Source organism: Papio anubis, chromosome 10 (genome assembly GCF_008728515.1).
Source record: "Papio anubis isolate 15944 chromosome 10, Panubis1.0, whole genome shotgun sequence".
Classification (NCBI taxonomy): Eukaryota; Metazoa; Chordata; class Mammalia; order Primates; family Cercopithecidae; genus Papio; species Papio anubis.
The window spans coordinates 41358920-41373957 of record NC_044985.1 but is presented as its reverse complement, the minus strand read 5'-3'; the positions used below and the strand labels follow the sequence as shown (position 1 = coordinate 41373957).

Genomic DNA, 15038 nt, shown 5'->3' with positions numbered 1-15038 from the left:
GAGAAACTACACGGTAACAGTCTTCCTGGCCTGAGTACTGCTGTGGTGGGCCCTGTTGAGGAGATTTATAGGGAGGAATCTGCCTCAGTTAGCAGTTTTGATTTGAACATGACTGGGTAAATAATACGTGGTCTGGATATTTGTTGGCATAAGAGATACAATAAAAAGCCTACTATGTGCCAGTCTACATAAACACCTGCTGTAGAATATACACTTAATGATAACTTTAATAAAGGAATTCACTCTACCAAGGACATTCATCTGAGAGGCAGTGAAAATGTAATACAATGCCTCCAAAAATAAAGAAAGTTAACATTTTTGCATGCCTTTGTCTGGGGCTTGTGAAATTCATATCTGCTCAGTCTTAAGGTACTTTCTCTTCTCATACTGCACATTCTCCATGGGCAATTTGTGGTTACAAAGGTGATTACCATCTACAAGCCAATGACAATCCAATCGTTTCTACAGCCTGACCTTTTCTCACGTGCTTCAGATCCAGATATGTAGCTAATTGCCTGTGAGTATTTCCACCTGGATATTCCATGACCTCTCAAACTCAGTATGTATAAAACTATATTCATAATTATTCCATCTTATCTACGACAACCATCGTGCTTCCTAATCTTATTGAAAGGCACCACTATGAATCCATTTGCTCAAGGTGGAGACCTAGAATTCATCCTTACTCCTCCTTTCCTCTTTCCCCTTGCCACCTCACCCAGCCAGCCAGCCTAATGATACTGAGTTCTGCTGATCTAAGCCTGAAGCAGCTCTCAACTCTATCTACTTCTTTCATCTTTGTTGTCACTACCCTATTTGAGGCAAACATCCTCTCGCACTTGGATATTGCAGTAGTTGCCTAGTGATCTCCTCCCTCCAGCTTTGCTACAACTGCAGACACAATGATCATTTTGAGGCACACATCTCGTCATGTCACTGGTCACTCTGAATACTCAACAGCTTCCCATTGCCCTTTGCACATAGACCTATCTCCTTTATATGGTTTTAAAGTCTCAATTTATGCCTGTTATTTCAGCACAATTATTAACAGTTCTCACAAGTGTCCAGGACTGGTCAATAGATTATATGCTTACCCTACTTATAAGGCCTTTTATCATCTGGGTTTTACGTACCTTTTTGGCCTATCTCTCACCATTCCCTAACTGAACTCTGCTGCAGTATCACCAAATGCCTTTCAGTTCTTCTGACACACACTCTTTTTTTTAGTTTTACTTTAAGTCCTGGGATACATGTGCAGAACGTGTAGGTTCGTTACATAGTTATACGTGTGCCATGGTGCTTTGCTGCGCCCATTAACCTGTCATTTAGGTTTTAAGCCTCACATGCATTAGGTATTTGTTCTAATGCTCTCCCTACCCTTGCCCCCTTCCCCACAACAGGCCCTGGTGTATGATATTCCCCTCCCTGTGTCCATGTGTTCTCATTGTTCAACTCCCACTTATGAGTGAGAACATATGGTGTCTGGTTTTCTGTTCCTGTGTTAGTTTGCTGAGAATGATGGCTTCCAGCATCATCCATGTCCCTGTAAACGATATGATCTCATTCTTTTTTATGGCTGCATAGTATTCCATGGTGTATGTGCTACATTGTCTTTATCCAGTCTATCATTGATGGGCATTTGCGTTGGTTCCAAGTCTTTCCTATTGTAAATAGTGCTGCAATAAACATACGTGTGCATGTGTCTTTATAATGGAATGATTTATAATCCTTTGGGTATATACCCAGTAATGGGACTGTTGGATCAAATGGTATTTCTAGTTCTAGATGCTTGAGTAATCGCCACACTGTCTTTCACAAGGGTTGAACTAATTTACACTCCCACCAACAGTGTAAAATTGTTCCTATTTCTCCACAGCCTCGCCAGCATCTGTTGTTTCCTAACTTTATTATTATTATTATTATTACTATTATTTTGAGATGCAGTCTCACTCTGTTGCCAAGGCTGGGGTGCAGTGGTATGATCTTGGCTCACTGTAAGCTCCGCCTCCCAGGTTCATGCCATTCTCCTGCCTCAGCCTCTCGAGTAACTGGGACTACAGGCGCCCCCCACCACACCCAGCTAATTTTTAATGTATTTTTAGAAGAGATGGGGTTTAGTAGAGACTGCGTTAGCCAGGATGGTCTCAATCTCCCGACCTCGTGATCTGCCCACCTCGGCCTCCCAAAGTGCTGGAATTAGAGGCATGAGCCACCGCCCCGGCCATTCCCTGACTTTCTAATAATTAGCATTCTAACTGGTGTGAGATAGTATCTCATTGTGATTTTGATTTGCATTTCTCTAATAATCAGTGATGACAAATGTTTTTTCATATGTTTTTGGCCTCATAAATGCCTGACACATACTCCTTTTTTTGGCTTCCAGTCTATTGCCCATATTCTTCTCTCCTGCTGGGTCATTTTTTATCTTCTTTCAAAGCTACCTAACGGCAAGTCATTATTCAGGTCATGGCACAGTTCTGTTATATGTCTGTTCTACCATCACTCAGACACCAGTATTCTACCCTCATGGTTCTTTCCACATTGAAGCTTAACTGTGCATATATTTGTCTGAGGCCATCACTATACCATAGACTCTGAGGGCAAAGATCAGGGATGTCTTTTCCATGTTTTCCTCAGGAATTACTGCTCTCTCAGTTATCAAATAGATGCTTAGGAAATATTTAATGAGTAAATGAATAAATCTGGACATATGAGAATGCCTAGTAGATTATCAACACATGTAAGACCTCAGTAGTGGAGTGGATAGGTACAGGGTGTTTAACAGTGAGACAAAGGGGTGGGCCATCTGTGTTACTTGTACACAGACCTTGCCCTTCAGGCATACCTTTTCTCCTGGCTACTGAAAAAAAGCATTGTGTGATTTTGTCTGTATTAACAAAAGGCGAGTTGTTGGCATATAAACTCACAGAATATAAACTTGCTTTATTCCTTTCCCTTTCCTAGGGTCCCTAGGGAAAGCCCAAGATGAGCACAGTCAAGTTCTATGTAAAATTGTGAAGTAGGGTAAGTGACTGATACTCTTGCACCTCCACCTTTCATGTCTTGTCTGTCTAGAGCACCAAATTTTGTCTTTTGAAGGGGATTCCAAATTTCCTATAAAGATACTCAAACCCAGCTTGCTTTCTGATTGCCTTCTTGGCTTCCTAATGTATTTTTCTTTACCTTTATTAGGCATAGGTAGAGCAGGGGTTAGCAAACCATGACCTGTGGACAAAATCTGGCCTGCAGCCTATTTTTGTAAATAAAGTTTATTGGAACACAGGCATATCCGTTCATTTACATACTGTCTATGGATACATTCTTGCTATAATGGCAGAGCTGAGTGGTTGCAACAAAGACCCTGTGGCCTACAAAACCAAAATATTTACTATCTGACCCCTTACAATAAAAGTTTGCTGACCCCTGGTCTTGAGTCCTTATCTAGGAGATCTTGGGAAGAGTCTAGGAGTTTGCTACTCCAAGTGTGGTCTGTGGACCAGCAGCATCAGACTGAAGGAGTCTCCTTTGAATACAGAAATCTTAGGTCCATCCCCAAACATAATAAGTTAGAATCTGTATTTTAATAAGATCTTCAGGTGATTCATATGCATGTCGACGTTGGAGAAACATTGATCTAAGTATCTTTGGAGACTGAGGAGGGCCCCCAATAGAACTCACTCTTGATATTGTATTGCCTCTAGGATGTGCAAATAGTTTGGATGGTGGCCTAACATTAATGGGCTTCAGGAGTATCACTGCGTTAACAGGCTATATGTCTTAACCACAAGAAATAAAGCCTTGGTGATGGAATCTTAGGATTATGGAAATTGGCAAAGTGAATATTTTGGAGGATGGAAGGACTCTTAAGTATGCCTCAACTCACACCATTAAGCAGCCATGTACTTTGCCAAGGAGGCCAACCCTGAGCATGTTTTTTTCTTTTTTGAGCCCAGAAGTGGCTGTGGAGCATTAGTGATGCTAGTCAGAAGTTGTTGCTGTTTTATTATACACCACAGTGCTCCATTTTATTGCAACGACAAAAATACCCCCACTCTCTGTCCACTTCACTGTTTCTGAGCTTTGAGGAAGAGAGGCTTGGTTGAATTTCTAAAAAGCTGTCATTTGCTATTCATAATCTGTTTTGGTGGCTCTAACTTTTTTTTAAAAAGTCATGCAAAAGAAGGCTATTTTTTATTATTCTTGAGACATTACACTGGGGACAGTTCCTGGAACCCTGTAAGAATCATGTTGAGCAGTGGAACAGTGTGACAGTGTTTGCCATCAAACAAAACTTCCATGTGATTACCAGCAAGGGCTGTGAAATATTCTGTAAGTTAGTTACGTGGGAAGGCAGAGTGTTTCCAGCAGCACATGATGTTCCCCTTCAGAGGAGGAGATTTGTTTACCCTTCCAAAATAATACAAAATAAAACCTAAAGTCAAGGACACAGAGTACTCTTTTGCAAATGGGCAGACCCAGTGTGTCCACCTAGGAAATTTAATAAATCTCATCATTAGCTCCATCCCTAAAACATTTTGTTGCAGTGAGGAAGACACAGAAGTTGGTTTTGTTTGCCTGTTTTTGTTGCTGTTGTTTTGCTCAAGTCTTTTATTTCACTAACCTTGGGCTCAGATTCCTTTATTAAAGAGGAAAACATGCTCTAAATGTATTACCATATTAATTTACGTAAAAGTACACTTTGTGTCATTTGGAACCTGAGGATAATAGTCCTATGCACTCTCAATTTATAACTGTAACAGGAGATGGCAATGGATTAAAAACCATCGTTTTGATGTCACCTTTTTCTGCCCTTACTAAAACCATTTCTATAGCTAATAAATAATACCTTTGATTGGTTTTGAAAATTTTCTTTATTTCACTTTACCATATCTCTGAAGCAGTTTCAAAAGAATCAATTAAAATAAAAATTGTGTCTAAAAGAAACAAAAGAGACTTCAATGTTCCAAAGTGGGTATTCAGGCCCTTGAAATATGAAGCTGGTTATGTAGATTCATTGAAGTAGTCTCTCAGCTGGGAAGGGCTGGAGACGCTGACCCAAGGAGATTTGCAATTCTAAATTTTAGTGGTATTCCTTACTACCCTTGAATGACTTGATGGAGCACAGGGTGAATGGGACAATTATACAGATTTAAGATTCTGGATTGTTGCATGTTGCTCTTGTCAAAATCCTTCACTGTTATAAATGCAGTCTACATATCTAGGGAATGGGGCTATCTATAAATGTTCTCCATATGGAGGGAAGTTTACCTCCTCCTTCTGTAGCGAGCTGTTCTGATCCAAATAAACTCTGTGAATGGGTGAAACTCATGCTCCTTCCTTGTCTATTAACTCACTTAAAAGTATCTATGATTCTATTTCCACAAATAGCTCCAGAGTACCTTCTATGGGCCAAGTCCTGTGTCAGCACAGGTTATTTCAGTAACTCCTTACCATTACCCTGTAGGATAGGCATTATTCCACTCAAATTGTGGATGAAGAAACTAGACTCACAGAGGGAAGCTGTTCCCATCACTCCACCATGCTGCATTGTTTCATAAGTGGGTTTAAAGGCTTTATTTATTTATTTATTTTCAGCAAGTAATGACTAAGGCAATGAATGTGTAATATGCCAACACTGCATTCCTTGTTGGGGATACAAAGGTAAATGTGTCACTGTTTTGGGCCTCATGGACTGTATGCCAAACAGGAAGATATGGATTTCATTTTTTATTCCAAACTCAACTTGTTTTTTCAATCTCTTTTGTTGCTTTTACTTTGTAGTAGAAGTGCCACATGGCCTATGCCACACAGGACTTGTGTGAAAGAGCTGAGGCAGAGCCCATGCTTTCTGCATCTTCATACTTCATGGCAGACGTAATAGACTGACGGAGATGACTGAACAACTGTATGGGTGATGACAAATGTGCTCATTAGGTGCAACAGCTCATTAATTCAAGAATCTCAAATTTTGAAAAATAACAGCAATCCAGTAAGTAAAAATGAGCCTCTGAGTGTCTAAAATAGAAGTCACTGGGTTTATCAACTAAAGCTCATGTGCTTTATTTGAAGAAAAATAATTCAGGCCTTTGTTTTAACCAATTTACTCTTATCTCACACAAAATTTTAATGTGTTTGGGTATCTTCTTGTAGCTCACAGCAAATTTAAAAAGAAACCTACTTATCCTTGGGCATTAGTCAAAAGAAGAGATTAGATTTCCCTCCAAAATACTAATAATTTTGTTGAGGGCTGGTTCTGTTCACTTGAATTGGGAGATAGTATTGAAAATGCATTTTTAGAAATACAAGAAGCATAAAACAGACAATTTTGATTTGACTTTCTTATGAAGGATATGATTGAGCTTAAATCTGTTTTCAAAGCCACCATACCTTTTATTGAAAACAACTGCATCCCTTACCCTTTGCTTCATCCCCTCTCATTTTCCATTGGTGTGTGCAACTGACAATGGTTCTAGTGCATTGATAACAGGTCCAGTCAAGTACCAACTACAGAGTTCCCACAAACCAAAAGAGAGTGGCTTTTAATCTTATACCCTATTCATTAATAAGGATCTGGACTTCAAACGGAAAATCTCAAATTGGAGTTACACCATTTTTTTGGCAAAGGAGTACTTCCTGGGGCCTGCCTAAGTTGCATCATGTCAGTGGCTAGAGGAGGCTTCTCCAGAGAATAGCAAGAGTGACGATAAAGAGGCTCTATGAATCAGTAGGGGAACCAGTGGGCACACTCAACTCTGGTGTGAAACTGCTACTGGTCACCTGGGCAGAGAAATTATGGATTAAATACTTCCTTTTGCAGGTGGTACATTGTTACTTCATTGACTTGTGAAGGGTTTTTTTAATTGTAGGAATATGTGGGAATATTTATTGCAGGAATATTTTAGGAATATTTCTGAGAGTGGATTTATAAAGTATGATCCAATGGTATTTCTGTTTGTGAGGGGAGGAAAGAGGCAGTAAAAAAGAAGAGCTTCATTTTCACATTTTAAACAATTATAATATGTTAGTTACCTGAGGAAAAGTATATTTGAATCTAAAGATGCTAAATATGAGATATCAATTATAAATTTCTGATCTTTTTTAGTGATATAGGAAAGGGATGTATAGTGCTTTAGTCACTTTTAAGAATCCCATATTTGGACGCAGAGCAACTGAGAATTTGACCAAGAGTACCAGAGTAAGTAACAAAATGGGGAGAGCTGCAAATACAATGCAGATCGCTTCACTTGCATTTACATGTTTGTATGTGCTCATCTCACGCTTTTGTAATCCATTTGGATGAGTGGCTCACTCTTCAAAGATTAACATTTTATGACCAAATTACTGAGAAATATCCATCTCTGGGTTAAGACAGTGAGTGAAGCATGGTATGAGGAATACCACTGGATAAGAACAAGACAAGGGATAATGTATTAGTCAGGGTTCTCTAGAGGGACAGAACTAATATAAAAAATATATATATATGTAAAGGGGAGTTTCCTAAGTATTAACTCACACGATCACAAGATCCTGCAGTAGGCTGTCTGCAAGCTGAGGGCAAGGAGAGCCAGTCTGAGTCCCAAAACTGAAGGACTTGGAGTCCGATGTTCCAGGGCAGGAAGCATCCAGCATGGGAGAAAGATGCAGGCTGGGAGGCTAGGCCAGTTTTGTCTTTTCACATTTTTCTGCCTGCATTATATTCTAGCTGCGCTGGCAGCTGATTAGATGGCGCCCAACCAGATTAAGGGTGGGTCTGCCCTCACCAGCCCACTGACTCATATGTTAATCTTTTCTGGCAACACCCTCATAGACACACCCAGGATCAATACTTTGCATCCTTCAATCCAATCAAGTTGACATTCAGTATTAGTCATCACAGATAATATATTTGGTTTTACTCTCTTCCATTATAACATTGAGTACATAAAATTATCTTCATCACAACCATCATCACCTTCTCCATCATTATCATCTGCTATGGTTTGAATGTTTGTTCCCCTCCAAAACTCACGCTGAAACTTAATTGTCATTGTAATTGTATTAAGAAGTGGGACCTCTAAGAAGACATTAGGCCATGAGGGCTCCACCCCATGGGTGAGGTTCATACCATTATAAAATAATTAATTTTGACCCTCTTGCTCTCTCTTACTTTCTTGTCTTCTGCCGTGTCATAATGCAGCAACAAGGCCCTTGCCAAATGCCAGCACCTTGAAACCGGACTTTCTAGCCTCTAGAACTGTAAGCCAATAAATTTCTGTTCATTTTAAATTACCCAGCCTTAGATATTCTGTTATAGCAGCACAAGACAGACAAAGACACCATTATTATTATTGAGCACGTGTTAACAACTTAACACATATCAACTCATTGGTGGTTTTCAATAAGTCAATGAGGCAGATAATATTATTATCCTGATTATTTTTATGAAACTGAGGCAAAAAGTTTGATAATTTACCCAAATGTATGTACCTAGTATATATAACTGAGGACAGTCTCTTAAACATTATTTTATATTGCCTTTGACCTGGTGAGATGTTAGGCAATTTTAATTTTAGTCCTTCATTTTGCTAAATAAGCAAACTGAGGCCCATTGAAAAGAACTGGCTTTCCTTTGACAGTCAACCAATTCTTGATAGAATTTTGATTAGAATTCACATTTTTTGACTTTTAGTCCAGTGATCTAATATTATACTTTATCCCCTATTTTCTAGGTATTCTAATCTCCACCAGAATGTCCACTTCATAAGGGAAAAAAGGTAGAAACCAAAGCTTTACACTCTTTCACAAATACAATGTTTGGTAGGAGTGGAGACTCAGTCTATTGATGAAATTGGATTCTAGGGCTATTTTTATATTCATTACTACCTGTGAGGCCCTGTTAACCAAGATATTTCATAAATGGTGTAGAATAATGATTCGTTTTTAGCCTTTTAGGGAAGCCATTTTATCTCCAGCATCCTTAATTCTGAAGGGTTGTAGTCCAGTATTTTTATACCTATTGTCTTCATATCATTCATAACTGAGTAATATTGAGTTATATCACGAAATCATAGTGTACCTTTCTAGTATGTAATAACAATAAACTTAAATATTCACAGCCCTAGAACAAAGTTGAATAGTGCTTGAGTAACTTTGAATGAGACTTGGCTTGCCTTTTTCAATCCTTGCACCATTCCATTCCAGTTCATGATTAGTTCCTTAGGTACATACAAGACAAATAAGTTGCTTGTTTTGAAAACTGAAACATTGCTATTGGTTAATATGTGTTGAATACAACTAAAGATTCAAGTAGGCTGGGCGCGGTGGCTCACTCCTGTAATCCCAGCACTTTGGGAGGCCGAGGCAGGCGGACCACAAGGTCAGGAGATCAAGACCATCCTCGCCAACATGGTGAAACCCCGTCTCTACTAAAAATAATAATAATAAGAAAAATTAGCTGAGTGTGGTGGCGTGCACCTGTAATCCCAGCTACTCAGCAGGCTGAGGCAGGAGAATCACTTGAACCTGGGAGGCAGAGATTGCAGTGAGCCAAGATTGCACCACTGCACTCCAGCCTGGCGACAGAAGAGACTCTTTCTCAAAAAAAAAAAAAGATTCAAGTACACTAAAGAACATGTAGAAAATAAGCTTTCTTCATCTTAATAGCTGACATTCTAAAAAATATGGAAGGGAAGGTCTCCTAGTATTTTAGGGTACTCAATAGTATTCAATTGTGAAAACTAGATAACATGTTTCTTCTTATAAGTTCTATTAATTAAAGAACAGAATCTGGTTTTAATGAACTAATTTTAATCCTTCTTTGTGGTGAGGAATTTAGATTATGGAGTACCCAAAGGGCTTCATTATGAGACAGTTTCACTTATAAGCAGAGCATCAATCTACCTATTTTGAGCAAGATTTAAACTTATGGGTAAAATATTCCCTTGCGTTAAGGCAGATGCCTTGAGAAGTTGCATTAATAACTATTTAGAGTAACTCTTTATGATTCATGAGCTAAACAGGGTTATTTTCCTGTGGCTCACCAGACCATCTGTAAATTGGCCTGACATAGAGCTTCAAAAGAATAAATACATACTAAAAAATTCAGAGTTAGAATTGAGGCTGTTTTCTTAACTTAATTTGAAATCCCAGTTGTTGTTTTGAGACCAAATCAAGTGTCTTTTATTTTAAGCTCTTTTTCATTGAGGTCTAAATGTTGACTATAGGTTGATTTCAGCATATAAACTTTAACATATGGTAAGCAAGTAAATATTTTTCAGTTATTTGATATGTATTTCCTAATGTTTGAGTATATTGAGTATATCAAGTAGAAAATACCATGGAAACTCAGACAAAAATAATAATATTATATAATCACTGGATCCCTAACTTATCCATCCTCTGAATACAAATAGTGTCTCCATGACTTAAATTATGAATAACATACATTTTTAACCATGAATGTAACACATTACTTTGTAAAAATTAAACAACACAGAAGTGAATAAAAAAAAGTGATTGCCCACCTCCACTCCCTATTTCTTACATATCCATAGTGTAGAAAATTCCATGCTCTCTTTCACAAACTTATCTGTGTATATGCATCTACAGATACATTTTTAATTTTGTTTTATAAACATTGAGATCAGATTATACTTACTGTATGGTAACCTGTTTTTTTAAATCTTAAATTTAGCCACATATAAAGATTAAATTAATTTTTTAACAGCTAAATATTATTCCGTCTATCATCTTTTAAAAAATAATTTCCTTGTTTATAGATATTGAAATCATCTTCTAAATTATTTTCTATAAAATGATTCCTGGTGAAAAGATTCCGGTAGATCTCCCAATAACGTTAATACTGATTTTTATACTTGATGAAATCCATACTTGACTCAAAATTCAAGATACGCACATATATGTTAAGAAATGAATCTCCCTCCTACTCCTATTTCCTAACCACTCAGCTTTTAAAGAGTTCTTCTGGGGATTATTTAATGTGTATATATATGTATGCAAAATGTCTCTGCACATAGGCTACCATAATCTATACACTCCTATGTGCCTTGCTCTTTTACTTAATAACAGATCAATTGGTTTAAACTGCCTATCCCTTTTTTCTTTCTATTATGAAGTATTCTATTATATGGATATAGTGTAATTTATTTAACCCATTAAATATTAAATAGCTCCTTAGTAATTTGTTTTCCATCTTCTCTATTACCTTATACATATGCCATTTTCACAGATGAACATATGTCTGTAGCATCAGATGTATGTGGAATCGGCAGATCAAAACCTATATGCAATTTTGTTTTGGAAAGTTTCAGAGTTTAAACCTTTTGTATGGAGAAGTTGTAACAGTATACTCTTGTACTAGGAATATATAAAAGCATGTTCCCTACAATTGTCCAGCACAATTTTTCTCTTTCTCTCTCCCCCTCTCTTTTTATCGTGTCCAAATTGATAGATTAAAAAATGATACCTCATTATGATTTTGTTTCTATATTTTAAAATTATCAGTGAGGCTGAAAAATAATTCATGTGTTTAAGAACTATTTGTATTATCTTCTCTCTCTCTCTCTCTCTAGATATATATATATTTTTTTTCATTTTCTTCCAAATTTGATTCTTGGACATTTCTTGGACATTGAAGGGTCATGTAAACTCTTCACATATAACCTTTTATTGGTGATATTAATTGCAAATTCACCTACCCCGCCCCCTTCAAGCAAAATTTATCATTTATCATTTGGCTTTGTAATTATTTTGCAATGAAAAAAGTTTTCATTTTTACCTAGTAGAATTTATCATCTATTTTTAGTGCTTTCTGAGTTTTATTTGATATTGAAAGTTTATTTCCTCTTCCAAATTGTTTTTTAAAATCACTTAATCTTTTTAGTACTTCTATTGCTAATTTTTTTCTCCGTTAATTCTCACATGCATCTGAAAACTATTTGGTTTATTTTTACATACCAAGTTTTAAATCTACTTATACTGATTTAATGATCAACTTACATTACACAAACTCCTATTTACCGGATTCGATTATATCAGCCATTCCATTAGTCTCCCTTGGTTGTTTTTTTTTTGATATTCCCAAAGGGTTATTTCACAAACTGTCTAGTATGAGAGAGAATAATTCCTTGGTTATAATTGTGACTTCTGAAATCAGATAGACTTTGATTTCAATTATAACTCTGTTTACTAGGTGAGGCACCTTCAGGAAATCTCAGTAGAAGCTAATGGCCATAGTAGTGGTAATGTTGCTATTGTAAGGTTGCTGTGAGGATTAAGTGAGATGATACATGCTAAATGCCTGGTATATAGTAAGTACGTGGTAATATTAGCTGTTATCTTCATCACCATTATCATTAATGTTGTTTTTGATAATAATTGATAATACCATGTTGTTATTAATTGCCAGCAGAGTCTCAATAAGATAGCTTTCTCTGCTGATCTGGAGAGGATTTCAGTGATGTCAAAGGTGCAGTTAGTGCCAAGGCATTGTGGTTCACACCTGTAATCTTAGCACGTTGGGAGGCCGCCTCCTCAGGGGGTGGATCTCTTGAGCCCAGGAGTTCAAGACCAGCCTGGACAATATGGCAAAATGCTATCTTAAAAAACAAAACAAAACAAAACAAAACAAACAAACAAAAAACGGTGCACTTGGCCGGGCGCGGTGGCTCAAGCCTGTAATCCCAGCACTTTGGGAGGCCGAGGCGGGTGGATCACGAGGTCAGGAGATCGAGACCATCCTGGCTAACATGGTGAAACCCCGTCTCTACTAAAAATACAAAAAACTAGCCGGGCGTGGTGGCGGGCGCCTGTAGTCCCAGCTACTCGGAGGCTGAGGCAGGAGAATGGCGTGAACCCGGGAGGCGGAGCTTGCAGTGAGCCGAGATCGCGCCACTGCACTCCAGCCTGGGTGACACAGCGCGAGACTCCGTCTCAAAAAAAACAAAAACAAAAACGGTGCACTTAGTGGGAATGTTATTGTCTGAGGTATTGTCTCTAGTCATGCCATACTACAAAAGCCACAAAATTTTAGAGCTGGTTAGGACTTGTTCGCTAATTGTGCATTGCACATTATCATTTGACTTTGAAGGGTCCTGCTTATGCCCAGTGTCCACCAAGCTTTTCAAGAAGCCTGCAGACTCACATTCATCTAATTGTGAGATCCAAATCCAGGCCAGCAGGACTGGTGGGTAACAGGTATAGAAAATAAAGGAGAATATATTTATAACCATGAGGTAGGTAAAACCTTCCTGGGAATTAAAAAATTCTGAAGTTATAAAAGAAAGCCTCAACAGATTTTAATATTTAAAAATTCAGAATATTTCTGTGCAATTCATGTCAAAGAACAAAGTTAAAAGACAGTTGTCAACCTGGTAAAAAATTTTGCAACATATATACATAAAAAGATAACAACCTTAATATCTAAGGATTTCATGCAAATTAAGAAGAAAAAGACAGCCTAATAGAAATTCAAAGAATTACAAATGGCTAATAAATAATGTGAAAATGTTTAAATGCAAATTAAAACAGAGATATATTTTTGGCCTTCAGATAGGCAAATATTTTAAATATAATAACCAAGAGCATGGGGAATTAGGTATTCATACATTGCAGGTAGAATGCAATTTGGGAGTAGGTAAAAAGTTAATAATATATGTATACTTTGAACAGACAGATGTTACTCCTAGATATCTCTTCTATATACTCTTGTGTGTACAGTAAGATATATGATTGAGGGAATTAATTGCAACTTCATAAAGAAGAAGAAACAATCTAAATATTCATCCATAGAAGAATGGTTGATTTGGAATGCTATATAATGGTTAAAAAGCATATGGTAAATTCTGATATGGCAAGATTTCCCAAGCATATTATTATTTAAAAAAGCAAGTCGCACAACAAAATGTATGTGATGAGAAATGTATAGTGTAACAGTGTCATAAGTGATGAGAAATCCTCCAGATAAAAGTACATGTCATATATATATAAACATAGAAAAATGTCTGGAAAAACACACAACTAAGTGTTAATTTAGAATGCTTTTAATAAGGAGAGTAGAGGAGCGAGGAGGGCAGGGCAGTGGGAAGGTAAAAGAATATGAGTGATTTTCACTTTTTATTCTCTGTATCTCTTTGTTGTTAAAAACGTTTATAACTAGAGTGTATTCATGTGTGCTTCCGTAAATAAACTGGAAAAAAGATACCGTGGTTAACCTTACATAATACTGTTTGCTGTGATGTGTAATGGAGTGATTGCTTCTAAAATTTAGCTGAGGATAATTTATATTTTCAGAATACAATTGGAGAATCAATTGTGAAATTACAAATATTCAGGGCATATAACAGGATTGTTCACAAACCACCAAATATAGGTGCTGGCTTTGCTGCAGCACATTTTGAGATAATGCCTAGCTCCTCATTAGAGTGGGACATGAGTTATCATGAGGTGATTTTTGCTGATAAACTGCACCCGACCCCATCATACTAAATTCTGCTATGCAGCAAGTAGTGTCACAGTCTGGAATGGACTTTCTCTGCTGTAATCCTACGGAGCTTTTGCTCTTTAACACGTAAGAAAAACAGTGGCAGTATAAAGTTTCCCTGCTGTCACTGAAATTGTGAAACGGACTTACAGTTGTTTGGCAAAGCCCTTGCTCTAGGACCTTGTTAATCTTCCTTCTTGAAATTTCATGAGAAAGAGATTGATGCCCTAATATCACTAAATTTTCTGTCTTTTAGACTGACCCTTTGGGTCTGTCATTTGTTTTCCTGTTTTTAACAACTATTTGTATAAGGAAACAACAGAGCAAACATGATGGTAAACATCAGTGATATTCATCTGCAGTGTCAGGGAGGCATCAGGGAAGGAAGAGGACTAAGACAAAACGGTAAGTGCATGCCCCAACCGAAGAAGGCAGCTCTGTTTCGCTCCAGTTGGTTGTTATCATGTTGGAACAGAGCCCAGTGTTGTACATTTTCTAATTTTTAAAGAGCGGCACATTAAAAATTTTTTGATTTTATATAATTTCCCCTCAATTTTTA

General features: G+C 37.4%; 1 long non-coding RNA gene across 1 annotated transcript; it reads left to right on the top strand.

Annotated features, from left to right (window-relative positions):
* Window positions 1–2151: 2151 nt before the first annotated feature.
* On the top strand, window positions 2152–13505 carry LOC110740875. Its single transcript, XR_002516098.2, has 4 exons — window positions 2152–7195; window positions 8177–8235; window positions 8709–8753; window positions 13088–13505. It is a non-coding gene; the product is annotated as an uncharacterized LOC110740875 (long non-coding RNA).
* The last annotated feature ends 1533 nt before the right edge of the window (window positions 13506–15038 follow it).